Source organism: Chiloscyllium plagiosum, chromosome 8 (genome assembly GCF_004010195.1).
Source record: "Chiloscyllium plagiosum isolate BGI_BamShark_2017 chromosome 8, ASM401019v2, whole genome shotgun sequence".
In the NCBI taxonomy this organism is placed as follows: domain Eukaryota; kingdom Metazoa; phylum Chordata; class Chondrichthyes; order Orectolobiformes; family Hemiscylliidae; genus Chiloscyllium; species Chiloscyllium plagiosum.
This window is the reverse complement of record NC_057717.1, coordinates 43,611,711-43,627,067: the sequence shown is the minus strand read 5'-3', so window position 1 is coordinate 43,627,067 and position 15,357 is coordinate 43,611,711. Positions and strand designations below refer to the sequence as shown.

Below are 15,357 nucleotides of genomic sequence, written 5' to 3'. Positions count from 1 at the left end.
AATCCCTAATATTTACTACTGTTGTGTATTAATACAATAAACCTATGAAATATACTGAGCACAGAAGAATGTAGCAGCCGGATATGTTGAAGATCAAATTCACAGATCTCCTCTTCTATGGAATTACAGTAAACGTTGAGTTGCCCACCTCACCGGGACTTACAGATGTGACTAGTGAATAATAAATGCCGATAAATCAGGGTTCAGCAAAAAGAAAATGAAACAAATGGGTGCAATGGAGTTAAAACCATACCAAAATTATCAAATAACACCAGCCAGGATCACTACAATAGTTCATCTTTCCAAATTCAACATTTTCTTTGACAAATAAAAGTTCCTCTGTTCAGTAGTGAGGCATTTTTTAAGCAGAGGTGAGAGATGAGCAGCAGTTGCTGTGAGCAATAACGTTGCCGTTGACGCGCTTTAACATTTTGACTTTGACATTGACAACATGTTACCAGAAATCTCTCAACATTTAAATTAACAGTGGGTGATACAAAATATTTGTTGCCGAATAACAGTAGAAACAGTTGCAATGAAAAAGAAAGACGATGGGAAATCATAATAATGGATCTGCCACAGTACAACCGTTGAGCAAAGGATTTCACAGGGAAAAATACAGTGAGCAATCGCGCACGAGATGTGTAGATAGACAAGGAAGGAAAAATAGAAACAGGGATGAATAGCAGCAGAGACAGGGACTGGAGAGCCAGACAGGAGATGGGTGAGGTGAGACAGATGTGGGAGATAGAGTATGAATATAGACTTGACGAGACAGATTGGGGGGTCACTCTGGGTCACGGACTCGACAAGACACAGTCTTTGGAGACACTGCGAGAGTCAGAGTGTAGGGAAGGCGTGGACGACAGACTGTGAAGAAATTAAAGGAGGCGGCCAGATTTAATCTACAACACCCAAACAGTGTTCAAAAGCTCACTGCAGATCAAAGGAAAGATGACGACAACCCTCCACTGAGGGAGCAACCTGATATTTTGGTCTGCCATGTAACTGAAGCCAGCTGCTCTTTACTCAAACAGGCATTTGCTGAAATGCACAGCTTTGCAGAGTCGCCATTGTGGCTTCAGCTAAACACTGATCGAAAGTCCTTCCAACTGTGATGGCCCAAGATTTATGGACTGTCACCAAGCTTTCACATTCCTCAGAATGAACACCCCATGCCTTTGTGAACTTGATGCTGCCCTTCACTTTATCACCTGAACGAACCGATATGATTAGACAACTAATAATCTCTAGTCTATCTTTTGATATCACTTGGAAGTTCATTTTCATCATACCTCACTTCAATAACAAAGGGAAGGACAAATACTGAGGAAGTACCCACGTGAGCAATCCTTGAATCTTTTGTGATGCCACACATAACTATTTATTGAAAATTACAAATTTTCTTAAGGAGGCTGTTAAATTCTCAATCGTACTCTGTCTCGCTCATATTTTAAATGCTAACCCTTTACCCTGGACGTAAAATGATCCTCCGACAACTGATCCCAATTCGTATCAAATCAACTCTTGTAAGACAATGGACCTGCATTAAATCTAAAAAGTTATTTTCCCTTAGATTTGAAGCTATTTTCACCAGACATTTTCTTTCAGATTCAGTTAAATAAGTGGAGATTGTCATTCTGAACAGTGGACATCATTGCCTCTCAAAACGTATCACACATTACCTGGTGAGAATGGTTCTGGTGTGAGTCATTTCTGTCATATTCAACTGAAACCTTCCAAACTACTGCTGTGTTTGGTCCTGAACTACATGCCAGTGCTATATCTTGTTCACTACCTTGGCTTTGAAGTCAAAGAGTGTTTTGTTCTGAGTCGTTGTCGCTTTTACCTTGGATTGATTTCGAGTCATAGAGTTACAGAATAATACAGCATGGAAATAGTCGCTTTGGCGCAAATTGCTCCAGACTGACCATGGTGCCCACTCAGCTATTTATAATGTGGTCCCTATTGAAATTACAACACCCAATCAGTGTTCAAAAACTCGAAACCCTTGCCAACCATGTACGTGTTCAAATGTTGTATTTTTGAAATGATATTCTTATACCTGGATCAACCACTTATTCTCCGTCATCCCATTCCACTTACGTTCCACTCTCTGCTTGATAAATTTGCCCCACAAGTCCTTCTTAAAATTGTCCCACTCATCTTAAACCTGTGCCTTCTAGTTTTAAACTCCCCATCCTGGGTAAAACGTCGATATGAGTTCAAATTGTCCATACCTCTCAATACTTAATACACCTCAAAAAGGTAACCCTTCATTCTCATTTGGTTCCAGGAATAAAGTGCTATCCTGGTGAACACTCCCTCTAACTCAGACCTACAAATCATGGCAGTATCCATGTAAATGTTAATCACACTCTTTCCGGTTGAACAGTGTATTTCTTAAAACAGGGTAACCAATTCAGAATACAATACTGCAATTGCGGCCTCACCAACGACATATGCAGTTGTAACATAACTTCCAAACTCCTATATTCACTCCCTTCAACGTTAAAGACCAGCATGCTAAACAGCTTCTTCACTACCTTATCTACCTGTGACGCCATTTTCAAAGAACTATGCACCTGTACTCCTAGATCCGTCTGATCCCAAAAACCCTGTAAGAATTGACAATTCCCTCCATAATTCTCACATTGGTTTGATTATCCAATGTGTAAAACTTCACGCTTACTTGTAGTTTTGAATTGCATTCACTAATCATCAGCCCACTTCTCCATCTGATCAAGTGTCGGGAAGCGTGGTCCGTAAAATACACAGCATGTCAGGAAGCATCCAAGGAGCAGGAGAGTTGACGTTTTAGATATAAGCCCTGGATTTGCACTCGAAACATCGACTCTCTTGCTCCTCGGATATTGCTTGACTGTTGTGCTTTCTTCAACCCCACGCTTTTCAACGCTGAAACGTCAGCATTTGCACTTCTAGCTTCCACATCTGATCAAGAACCCTCTGATTTTTTTGATAAGCCTCCTCGATATCAATGATGCTCCTAATTTTGAATTATTTGCAAATATACTTATCATGCCTTGTATATTCCCACCCAGATCACTTCTTTAAATAACAAAAGGCAAAGTTCCCAGCACTGACAACTGTGGCAAACTAGTGACAGGACTTCAGCCCATGAAGCAACTGCAACCAAAACCCTCTGCTTCCTGCCATCCAGCCAATTTTGAATCCGATTAGTTAGCTCTCCCTGGATCCCATGAGATCTAACCTGCATGACTAGTCTGCCATTTGGGACCTTGTTGGAGGTCTGAGTATAGTCCGTATCGCGAAATCCCACCACCCTAACTCCACCTATACTCCTTGTTACTTATCTGAAAAGGAATCTCTAGTACGTCTGTTAGACATGAATTCCCGCGCATAAATCCATAATCAAACCAATTAAAATGATGCTTCATCCCGGCCCTCAATACTTCCTTCAACAATATTCCTACCCCTGATGTAAGACTCACTAGACTATCGTTGCTTTGTTTGTATTTGCTACATTGATTTAACATTGAAATCACCTCCAGACATCCAGAACTTTACCAGTAGCTAAAGACGAAGCGGAAATGTCTGCAACGGTCTCTGCAGTCTTTCGCAAGTCTCCCACATCTTCTGAGAACGGACTTGATCAGGTGAAGGGGATTGAACCAGCTCAATAAGCTGTAAGTTTGTAGACATCTCTTTCGTAGTAAGCTGCCCAAAATAGCACCATTCCTTCCCTTGTTCCTGAGCGTAGACGAATTCTCCCCTGAGTAAACAACGATGAGAAATACTCGTTTAAAATCTCGGCAATCTCCTGTGGCTCTACGCGTAGACGGTGATGATGACATTTAAATTAATCTAATCTCTCCCTTTTCACCTTTTTCACTTAATATAGCAAAGGAAACTCGTGGAACTTTCTGAAACCTTATCTAATACATCCATTACACTTAAACGAATTGCAGCCATTTGTTGTCAGAAGCTGAAGGCAAATTATTGCATCCACTAAATGTCCGAACATGCAGAGCAGAGGGCTGGGGTTCGGGGGTTGTGGGGGTGGGCAGATGGAGGTGCCTATAATTGTGAGCACTTCCTTAACGGTCACTGAGTTTCCTTATGAGCAGAACAGTCTCTTTGGGACGTGAGTGAGAGGCTTAAAATTATCAAGAAAGCAAATTCGGTACACAGGAAGATCCTGTTCGTATTTGTGGAGGGATCACAGCTGGGTAGAAAGATTAACGTTTAAAGGTAGATATGCGAAGAGGAGAGTCGTTTAAGTATTCTTTTCACTCAGAGGGTAGTGGGAGGGTGGAACACACAGTGTAAGTATAATCATTGTCACAGTGAGAAGGAGTTAGATATGTTTTGGTTGTCATTCAGAGCGATAGCTCTTAACCAAGAAAATGGCATGAGGATATTCAAAGGAAGAACAAAAAGCAAATAAAATTACAGCGCAGTTCCAGGTTCTTCAGCCCTCGAAGCTACGGCGATCAAGATCCACTACCTGAAACTGCCGTCTATTTTAGAAGTATCCATATCCCTCTGCTCCCTACCCATTCATTCAACTGTCTTGATACATCTTATTAGACGTTATCCTGCCCGTCTCTACCACCTCCCCCAGCAAGGCATTCTTGGCATTCAACAGCCTCTGCGTAAAGAACTTTCGAAACTTATCTCCATTTAACTTTTACACTCTCTCTTTGAACTCGTGAGCCCGATCATGTGAGTCCCAAACTCTGGGAAAACGCTCCATTCTGTCTTAAAGTCTCGTGATTTTGTCGACATCAATCTGGAAACCTCTCAGCCCCCGTCTAATGAAAGCAATCCTTATCTACTCAACGTATCTTCATAGCTCGGACCCTCCATACCAGGCAGGAACCTGGTGAAACTTTTCTGCACCCTCTCCTAAGTGTCCACATCATTGTCATATAGAATTATATACAGTAACTCTCTCGTCCTGAAAAATGACATTCTCTCCAAAACTTCTTGCATCCACTACAGTGTCCATTATATGTCCAATATTCTCCAGCAGCAAAAAATCCACCCATCTCTTTAACTTCCTCGAGTCCCTACAATTTGTCACGTTGTGTAACCTACTCCAAAGCGTGATTGGTTGCGTAATTTCTTCTATTTCTCGCTCCACTTGGTGAAACAACCTTCTGCACCGACGCAGCTCACTATCTCTGTAATCTCCGCACCCTAAATCCCTCCCTATCTGTGAAAACGTGTCCAGTCCTCCCGATCTCTGTAATCACCACCAGATGTCAAAACTGTCCATGTGTCTCTCACCTTCGTTGGAGCCTCCAAATCTATAAATCTCTCAAACCTCTGCCAATTACTACAACTCCATCTCCACAAAATACTTCAAATGAAATCGCGTCCTTTACTCTCAAGCCTTCTGTTAATCTCCTATAGAATTAATGCAATTTTATTTTGTTTTCTGCAAGCTCTGGATCTCATACTCCCCAAACTAAACTGTCTTTTGCACAGTTTAACGTCTTCCATAAACTCGATCCAACTGTACTTCTCTTGCCTTCTCCCACAGCAGGAAGGAGTTTTCCAGAAGCTTAGGTTTGCAGTATGTTCTAAATGTAGGGATAGTTGCAGAAACTGGGCTGTTTACAGAGGGAGGATGCGTTAAAGAACAAGCGCGATGTCACAGAGACTGGTAATTGTCGCCAGGGAGAAGATAATCTGCTTGTTCCCTGTCTGGCTGTCGATTTAAAGAAATATACGCTTTTCAGCTGAAAATGCATAGGCCTATTATTGAGTCTACGACATGTCTGTTCTGATTGAGGGAATTAGGACTGTAAAAGGTGCCCGCAGCCTATCCTGAACAGGTTGGGAGAGTCTCTGAATTTCATAATCGGATTTGGGAGCTCAGTTTTATAATGGATGCGAGTATCTGTAAATAACTAATATCCTGGGTCTTGTTCAGTTTAGAATGTATTTACCTATTCTGTGCTTGTGTCTCAATGTGAGTGTGAAATGAAACTGTTAGGTCAGAAATAACACCCACAGACAATAAATGCAAAGTATGAATTCTTGACGAGGGGCAAGTCAACACAGCCGCTAATTAGAATCAGTTCTTACTTCCTGAAATGTTAGAATTGAGAAGTATTTGTGACAGAACGGACTTCATTTCTACTGCTGGGAATTGTACCTGCATCACTGACCATGATCTGTGATACAGGAATGTTCAGTTCACCCGTCACAGTGTGACTTCCATCTATCGGCTTTTTGTGTCTGATAAAACTCTCATATCTACCTGGTGAAGATTGAAAAATGATGTTCAGAACACACTGGGCGAGGATTTTATCCCAGCTTCGTCTACCGGCCGGGGACATTGTGTCAGCCACTTCAATGATGTGAATCTCCTTCACAATTGCACTCCCTAACATTTTAGCTTTAATATTTCACACCACAACGCCTAGAAACACCTTCCTAGTTTGGCACAGACAATGATTTGAATCTTATTATAGTTTGGTCAAGTTTCATTTTGGTTGGGTTTCATGGATAGACTATCCCTGCAAAACTAAATTAATTTATTAAAGATACCAATCCAAGTCTGTCTCATAATCTACCTTCCATGGCCCTAAATTCCTCCTTTAATCTGACAGTCACCAGATTGTTTTTCATTCAAACATGTCTCTAAAAACTGTCCACTGCCTGGATTTCGCAGAATAGGCTGGCCTCCCTGTTGCAGCGGCCGTCTTTACGTTGTCATTATGTTGTTGTCTTCTCCATCCAAAACTGCCCTGGACATGGCAGAGGGGATAAAACTAGGGCCACACTTTGTGGACAAGCCCCTGAGGTTCTGCTGGATGGCCTGGTGCAGGAGAGGGACATTATCTTGCTCCAGGAATGGCTGGGGAGGCGATGACAACAGACACTGCCAGCTTCGTCCGAGGTTGAACCTAAGGGTCAGTGAGGTGCCAACCTTCTGGGTCAATGCCCTGCAATGTGGACGGTGGTCAGTGATCTTCTCCACTGAAACAGGTTAAGTAACACAATCGACAAATTGCTAACTCACACTCACTCTATTTCTATTACTGCACCCACCTCCAACAAAGACTCATGTTCTCCCATTCCCACTGCATGCAGCACCTTCTCTCGTTATGTCTCTAATCTATTCGCTGTCCCTGCCCCTAAATCTGCCTGATGCCTGTGCTCGGAGAAAGTGAGGACTGCAGTTGCTGGTGATCAGAGTCGAAATCTGTGGGGCCAAAAAAGCACAGCCGGTTAGTCAGCTTCCGAAGAGCAGGACAGTTGACATTTCAACGATGGATTCATCATGAGGAATGTGGTGGAAGTCCAAGCGGCCGAAAGCAAAATGGAAGGGAGATGGGGCTCGGGTGAAGATAGCTGGAAAGGAAAAAAAATAGATGGATGTGGGGCTCATGGTGATAGGTTGGAAAGGAGTTCAACAGATGTGGGAATGAACATGGATAGGTTGGACAGTTCAAGAGGGTGATGCTAATTTGGACGTTTTGATCCGGGATTGAAAGTTGGGGAAATTCGATTCCCTGCTTATTCATCTATGTCTCACTTAGCCCTTAAACATTGCCATTTATCTTCTCCTCTATCAGCGCTCTCCAGGCACTTTCACATTCTAGAACAGAAAAATAAACACGCTCCTCATATCTGCTAGAGTCTTTCCCCTTTTTACTTGTGGCTACTCATAGTTTGATATCTGTACCCTCATTAAAAGGGTAAATGTTTATCAGGGAGCTCCATAAGCATTGATGTCCAATTTAAAGCAAACGAAGTTTGTCCAATTTCTTCTCAGAGCTTACATTCTGCAAACCAGACAACATCCTTGTAAACGTTTTTCAAATTATCTCCAACATCTCGGACATTGTTTCACTGATCTGGTAACCAGTCCTGTCCACAATATTCCAAATGTGGCCGAAATAAAGTTCTATGCAGCTGCAATACAGCATGCCAATTTTTACACTTTGTGTTCTAATGGGTGTACAAAGTTATGCGATAGGCCTTCTTAACCACCTGATCCACCTGTATTGCCTATTTCAGGGAACTGTGGATCTGCACGCCAAGCTACATTGTCTTCTTCCATTTACTGCATACCTCTCTCCTGCAGCTGACCTTTTAAATGCGTTATCCCGCATTTCCTCAGATAATCTGACATCTGTCTTTTTTCCACCCAGGTTTCCAGCCGACCTATATCCTGCTGCATTCTTTGGCAATCATCTTTATGACCCGCAGCACTCCGAAACTATTCACAGATATCCAGTCACAAACCCCTCTTCAAAACGCCTCTCTCTACTTTGATCAAACAGTTCTTTTTTCCATCTGACTGACTAAATGCTGATCCCATTTGTCATCACCTTTGCATGCGCCTACCAAAAGGAACCACATCCAGGGCCTTGCTAAGTCCTGACCACCACCATCCAGCCCCATGGCCTCATCAATCATTCGTCTCTTTATAAAAAACATTAAATCAAGTTTGTAAAACACGACTTTGCCAAAAACAAAGCCATGGTTCTTTTCGCTAATATTCCACATGTTTTGCAAAGACTCTCGTACCACCCACGTAAGGCTCAGGACTGTAATTTCTTGGATTAACTCTGTTGCCCTTCTTCAACAAACAAGCCACATTACCTGTGCTCCAGTTCTCTGGAACATCTCCTGCGACTGAAGAGACAGCAAAGCGTTTGCATCGGGCCCCAGCAATTTCCACCCGCTTTTCCATCAGTATTCTGGGATTTAACCATCATATCCCAGAGGCGTGTCTACCTTCATGCTTTTCAACTCATCTCGCACATTCTAATTTTTTTTTAACATCGAAATGTTCTGGAATTTCAACATGTCCTTCTCTTGACTCAGTACCAAAGCATCCTTCGCCTTTGTGACTATCGATGCAAAGTGTTCCTTAAGGACTTAACCCACTTCCTCCAGCTCGACGCATTAATTCCATCCTCTGTCATTCAATGGACCTACTCTTTCCCTGTTACCCTATTAAAACTGGAAACCGGTTTGGGACTTTCCTTAATTCTGTTTGCTGAAGACATTTTATTGTGCCTTTTAGCTCTCCGAACTACTTGTTTACATTTTTCCAATTTTTGTTTTAATATTTTTTGCGACCACCTACCTACTATCTTCATTTTCCAAACTCTTAAATGTGCTTGCTTTTTCTTTTTGACTGAGCTCACAATTTCTTTGGTCATCAAATGTTCCCAAATTTGCCATTCTGACCAACCTGTCTCGAATGATAGATTTCATATTCCTAAATGCAACAACAGAGAGAAGTGTCTGAAGGGCTTCTCAGACAATTCTCCCAGATTCTCCAAGTAGTAGACTCATCTACTTTCAGGGCATTTAAATGGTCATTGCAAAAATCCTATGGATGAAAACAGAATGGTGTAGGATAGATATTTTTCAGATCGAATCCACTGGTCGGTGCAACATCGAGGCCCGATGAGCCAGTACTAAGCTCTCGTATTCTCTGTTCCGTGCTGTATTCATCACTATAGTCCACGTGGGGAGGTCCCTTTAACCTTCAATTCAAAAAGAATCAAATATACAAACCTTTTTCATCTACATGTGGTTTCTATTGTTTGCTTCTTATGTTCCTTATTAAGCTTATTTTTGTTCTCTGTGTTGGAAAGAAATGTGCTGAAGATTACTTGTTATTTCTTGCCAGCATCATCTCAATCACACAGTTTGCTTTCCTGTTTCATTTTCGATTTTACCGCTCCACATTCCATACACCCCTCAGCTGTCTGGTCCATTAAACACCCACTCCCTGATGTAAGCTTTGCTGTTCTCTCTCTGTGTATTACGAGACTTTCAGTGAGCTCTGCATTTGGCAGCCAGACCATTTTTCCTTTGTCAGAACACATGTTCTTGGTGCCACTTTAATTTCCTCTCAGAATGCCTGCCACTGCACTGATTCTGATTTGTCTGTTCGTCTTATTTCCGGTTCACTCGAACGAAATCACTTTTCGGCTTAATAAAATTAGACAGAACCATACAAAGACTCCAACTCTTGGTCCAGCTCTGTCCTTAACCATACTTACATTTGAATCAAATTAATTAGATCACTATTCCATTAATATTGTATTTTACCTTCAAGATGGCAGTGCTAATAAGGGTGGAAGGTACCACATTAGTTGTGTCATGAGACTCACACATTCTGCTGAGTGAAGGTGTTGGAGGGATGATTGTGGATGCGGACCATTCATGTGGGCTGCTTCGCCTTCAATAGTTCAAACTGTTTCAGTACTGCTGGAGCTGAATTCATTCAGACCGGTGGAGATTATACCACCATATTCCTGACTTCAATCGTGGAGGTAACGGAGGCTTCGGAAAGACAAGCGGAATGTTACGAGCAGCAGGATTCATATCTTCTGATCTGATGTTCTATTCATAACAGTTGTATAATCTTGGATAAACATGAGAATATTCGTATCATTGGATTCAGCAATGGTAATGGATGTTGAATGGCGAATATGAGCTGGTTTATGATGGTCATTTCCAGATGTTCATGTGCACAAATGTTACTTGTCACATGACAGTCTAAGCCTGACTGCTGTCCAAGTCTTGCTGCTGCTTGGCTGATCTGAGGAGTTGAGAATTATAAACTCATGAGAAAACATCACTTCATCTGAGTGAATGAAGGAGCGACCTTGCAGATAGCTGTTTTTGCAAAGTACCTGATGCCTTTGTTCTTCCAGATGGTGGTGGGTTTAGAAGATGTTGGTGCAATGAATCTTATAGATGGTGTACACTATTCCCACTGAGCATCAGTGGTGGAGGGAATGGATGTTCGTGAAAGTCATAGCCATTAATTGTGCTGGTATTGTCCTGGGTTAGTATTGGAATGTAATCCATCACAGGCACTGGGGAGTCAGCAGTTGAGTTAATCACTGCCGAACTCCTGGTTCTTGAAGTTTAGATTAGAGTGGTGCTGGAAAGCACAGCAGGTCAGGCAGCATCAGAGGAGCAGGAAAATTCACGTTTCCTGCAAAAGCCCTTCCTCAGGATTCCTGATGAAGGGTTTTTGCCCGAAACGTGGATTTTCCTGCTCCTGGGATGCTGCCTGACCTGCTGTGCTTTTTTCAGCGCCGCTCTTATCTAAACTCTGGCTTCCAGCATCTGCAGTCCCCTCTTTTACCTCCTGAGTCTTGAAGACAATATTATTTATATGGTGATGTCAGGGCAATGTCTGACCATGATAGCACCCAGGATGCTGATTGACACCACGTTCAGATATGAGTGGTGACAATATCATTGAAAATCAAAGTATAATGAGTTGATTCTTTATTGTCCTGTTTGTGTAATGATTTTCGTGGCTTGAACATTACTTCTTTGTTTTTGAGACAAAACCTAGATATTTCCAAGACATGTTTCATTTAACATGTACTGTTCCAGGAATGGTATAATCGGTGAACTTTCTCAGGTCGGAGCTGATGACGGAGACGGGGTCATTGCAGGAGTCGAAAATTGTTGAGCCGAAGACACTCTCTGTCCTGCGGAAGGCCTGCAGAACTTATCTGCCTTGATGTTTGGAGTAATTACTCTCAGTTCCCCTTTGGAATTTCGCTGTTTTTTAACGAAGCTTGCAATGGGGTCAGGAGCTGAGTGGGCTTGATGGGACACTAACTGAACATCAGTGACCAGGTTATTGCTGATCGATCACATTATTGCTAACATCTTCCTTCACATTTAAATGGTACACCATCCACCTATTGGTCAATGACTCGCTGCAATGCAAGTGCCCTGTTTTTTTGTCGACAGGACATATGAGGGCAATGTATCACATTGTTGGTAATTGTCATTGCTGTTGCTGGAATGGAACAGCTTGGCTAGGACGTGACAATCTCAGGAGATAAATCACAGTTTCCAGTGTTTCCATTCATTTCTTAACGCTGTGTGGCATGAAGCAAATTGACTGAAGATTGGACTGAGAGATGCTGGGGCCCATTCAAGGAGCATAAATGGATCAGCTGCTCACCCCTTCTGGATGAAGGTTGTTGGAAATCGAGAAATTTATTTCGTGATGTGCTGCTGTCCCCCATAATTGCAGATTTCCTTTTTTGGAGAGCAGCCTCGTCCTTCAATGTTTTTTTTCATTGTATGCTATAATTTACAAATAAATTAAATGGCAGAAATAGATCTGAACCTTTGATGGTGGGATCACGGAGCTTTGTCCATCACTTGCTGCCTTTGGTAATCGGCATGAAAGACATTCTGTTTGGTAGGTGAAGACAACAGCTTTACCAGGTTGTCCCTTCATGTCCAGGTCTGCCTGCTGCTACTACTCACATGTCCTTCTGCTCATTGAACAAGGGAGAATCTCTGGATTGATGCTACTGATGGAGTAGGAGGTACGTCGGGTCATGTGATTGCATTCTGAATGAGTTGTACAGACTATGATTCTGTTGCTGCCCATGGCCCACTGTCCCTCAATAACACCTCGTGAATGTTGCCCAATCTATTTGAAGTCTGTCTCATTCAGCACACGGGTTGCTACATAAACTGTTGGGACAGGTCTAACAAATGTACAGATGGCCAATACTCCCACAAGGTCTGTGCATCACCCATTCTTACCGATACTTTAAATGGAGAAGTGTATTTGCAGCAGTCAGATTGATGACGATGAGCTCAATTATATGTTTCCATTTATTGATTTCCTCATAACCTGTCAGAAAGCAGCCGAGCAGCCACAGGATCAAGCATCAATGCTGGGTACTATATTAACTGTTCTTAAGGATCTGCCCCCCCCCGCCAGGCTGTGTCTTGTCAGACGGACAGAACTTACCAGAGAGGATGTTGATGCTGCTTGATACATAGCCCTGCTCACCGAATCCTGTTTTACTGTTACTGTCTGCATTTTGCTTGATTAGTGTCTGTGAAATATATGGCAGTTTACTTTTGAATACTGTTCAATGAAGAGTTAATATCACTTTATTTCTTAAAAATTATAAGACAAACCAAGCAAGGTTATCTTTCTGTTAAAAATTATTGAACTTAACATTAATTGAACTACCAGAGTACAAAGGGAAACATTGCACAATTCAGTGACTGTAGTAAACAGCTGGTTCATGTTCAGGTCAGTGAACGCACCATCGTGTAGTCAGCAAAACTGTTGAAAATTACTTTGTAAAATGGTTGAATTGAGACACGGCGCTCCTCGGCCTCACCACTGTCTCTAAAACACTGGCCATCTCCAAAGTCTAGGCGGAGAACTTCCGAATTAGAACTGGACAGTTATTCACGTATTTGTCACAACAGACAAGTTGGAGACATACCTGAACATCAAAGATATGTGTGGGGTGGACTCGTCAAAGGACGAGTACAGGGCTGTATGTTGGTCTAGACGCAGTACAACATTTGTAAAATCTCATCTGACAGAAAACATGTCCTGCAAGTTTATCTCTTCTGGTATGCCACTTGAACTTTAATTCTGCACATTGAACCCGATCCTGAATGAATGTGTTATGAATGTGATGGATATCTGCCGCATTTGCTAATTACGTTGTCTCCTTCATAAAACATATCTAGTGTATGTCAGTTTCACAACATCAGAATTGAAGCAGAATTGTGGAACACTATTGTTGTCAGCATGGTCCTAACCCAAACTCGTTGTGTGCGACTGAACTGGAAATGTCTGAGTAGTATTATTTGTAGAATTGTTCTGATAATTAACAGCAAAGTCTCTTTACACAAGATCCCTAGTTTTGAATTGTTCAATAGACACCAATATCACTCATTTATTCGGTTTACGTTTATGACTCAATGTGATCGTATGTCTGGTTGTTGAATGTGAAGTGTGTTGTGAGGCACAAGTCCAGTAGTTTAAGTATTCTGTCTTTGTTGATAGGTTCAGCGTCCTGTTTTCTGTTCTGTATGTCCAGTAGGTTGGCTATTGATTCTCTGGCTAGGGTTTTGTCAATCGAAGTGAACAGTGCCGTCACGTCGAATGATATCATGGTTTCTTCTTTGTCTATGTGTATATTTCTGATGATGTCCAAGAATTCCTGTGTTGATTGTATAGAGTGTTTGGATCCGCTAACCAGGTGTTTCAGTTTCTGTTGCAGTTCCTTGGCCAGTTTGTATGATGGTGTCCCTGGCAGTGATACTATGGGTCTGAGTGGGATGTCTGGTTTGTGTACTTCAGGTAATCCATAGAATCTGGGGGTGTTGTTGCTTTCCGGTTTCATTCTTTGTAGGTCAGCTCTGGTTATCTGTCCGTTTTTTGGTAGATTCCTTAGTGTGTTATTTATCCTATTGGTGAGTTGTGGTGTGGGGTCAAATTCCTTCATTTGTTAGGTGTTGATATCTGCAAGTAGTTGTTGTGCTTTTTGGATGTAATCAGATTTATCTAGGATGACCGTCATTCTGCCTTTATCTGCTGGTAGTATGATTATGTTCTTATCGTTTCTTAGTGATTTCAGTGCTTCCCTCTCCTTGGTGTTGAGGTTATGTGTTTGTCTATTCCTTATTATCATAGGTACGACCGTTTGTCTCACTGTTTGTTGTGTCTCTTCTGTCAGTCCATTGTTCCTGAGTGTGCATTCTAGTGCTGCTAGGAAGTCTGCTGTCTTGGCGTCCCTGTGGTTGTAGTTGAGTCCCTTGGCCAGTATTGTTCTTTCCGTGAGTTGTCTGTAGGAGAGGTTTTTAACCCAGGTGTGTATTGTAGTGTCCTCTTTGTTGTGTGTTAGTTTGGCCATTTTTTCTTTTAGTGCCGTTTTTTTGCGGTGTGTTGTCCTGTTCTGTCCTATGGTGACAGCTTGTCCTATGGTCCATTCCTGATTCGTGGTTTTTGATATTAACGACTTTTGACGCGCAATTTCATGTCTGTATCTGTGAAGTCGGTTGTGCGCGTCTGTGATCATTACCTGCATCATCCTGAATCCGTTCTGCTTCGCAGGAGGCTCCCGAGCACTGATGATGTCGCCTAGCCAGGGGATGAAACGTTTGCAACAAAAACTTCGAGCTCGGCGAACAGAACCACAACAACTCAATATTATGGAAACAGTGCACAAATGAGAGTAAGGGGTTTTGAAATGAGTCAGGTTACAACACCCAAGAACTAATTAGTGTTAAGTGTTCTCTGTATTGAAAAATAAATCTGCTGAAGGTTGCTTTTTGTTGCTTGCAAACATCATTTAGCTGTTTGTTTTCTAATTTCTTTTTGGATTTGAGCCCTCCACATTTCTCACACCGCTCAGCTTTCTGTTGCATTGAGTTCCCACTGTCTGATATAAGCTTTTCTGTTCTCGCTCTGTGTTTATGGACATTCGGTGAGCTCTGGGTTCAGCCGCACGATATTTTTTACTTTGTGAGAACAGATTTTCTGGGAACAAATTTAATCCCTTCTCAGAATGCCTGCCACTGCTCTGATTC

The 15,357-nt window shown here is 42.1% G+C and overlaps 1 long non-coding RNA gene across 1 annotated transcript; it reads left to right on the top strand.

Moving 5' to 3' along the window:
• The first annotated feature begins 13,008 nt into the window (after positions 1–13,008).
• On the top strand, positions 13,009–15,095 carry LOC122552127. Its single transcript, XR_006312309.1, has 2 exons — positions 13,009–13,392; positions 14,882–15,095. It is a non-coding gene; the product is annotated as an uncharacterized LOC122552127 (long non-coding RNA).
• Positions 15,096–15,357: the final 262 nt, after the last annotated feature.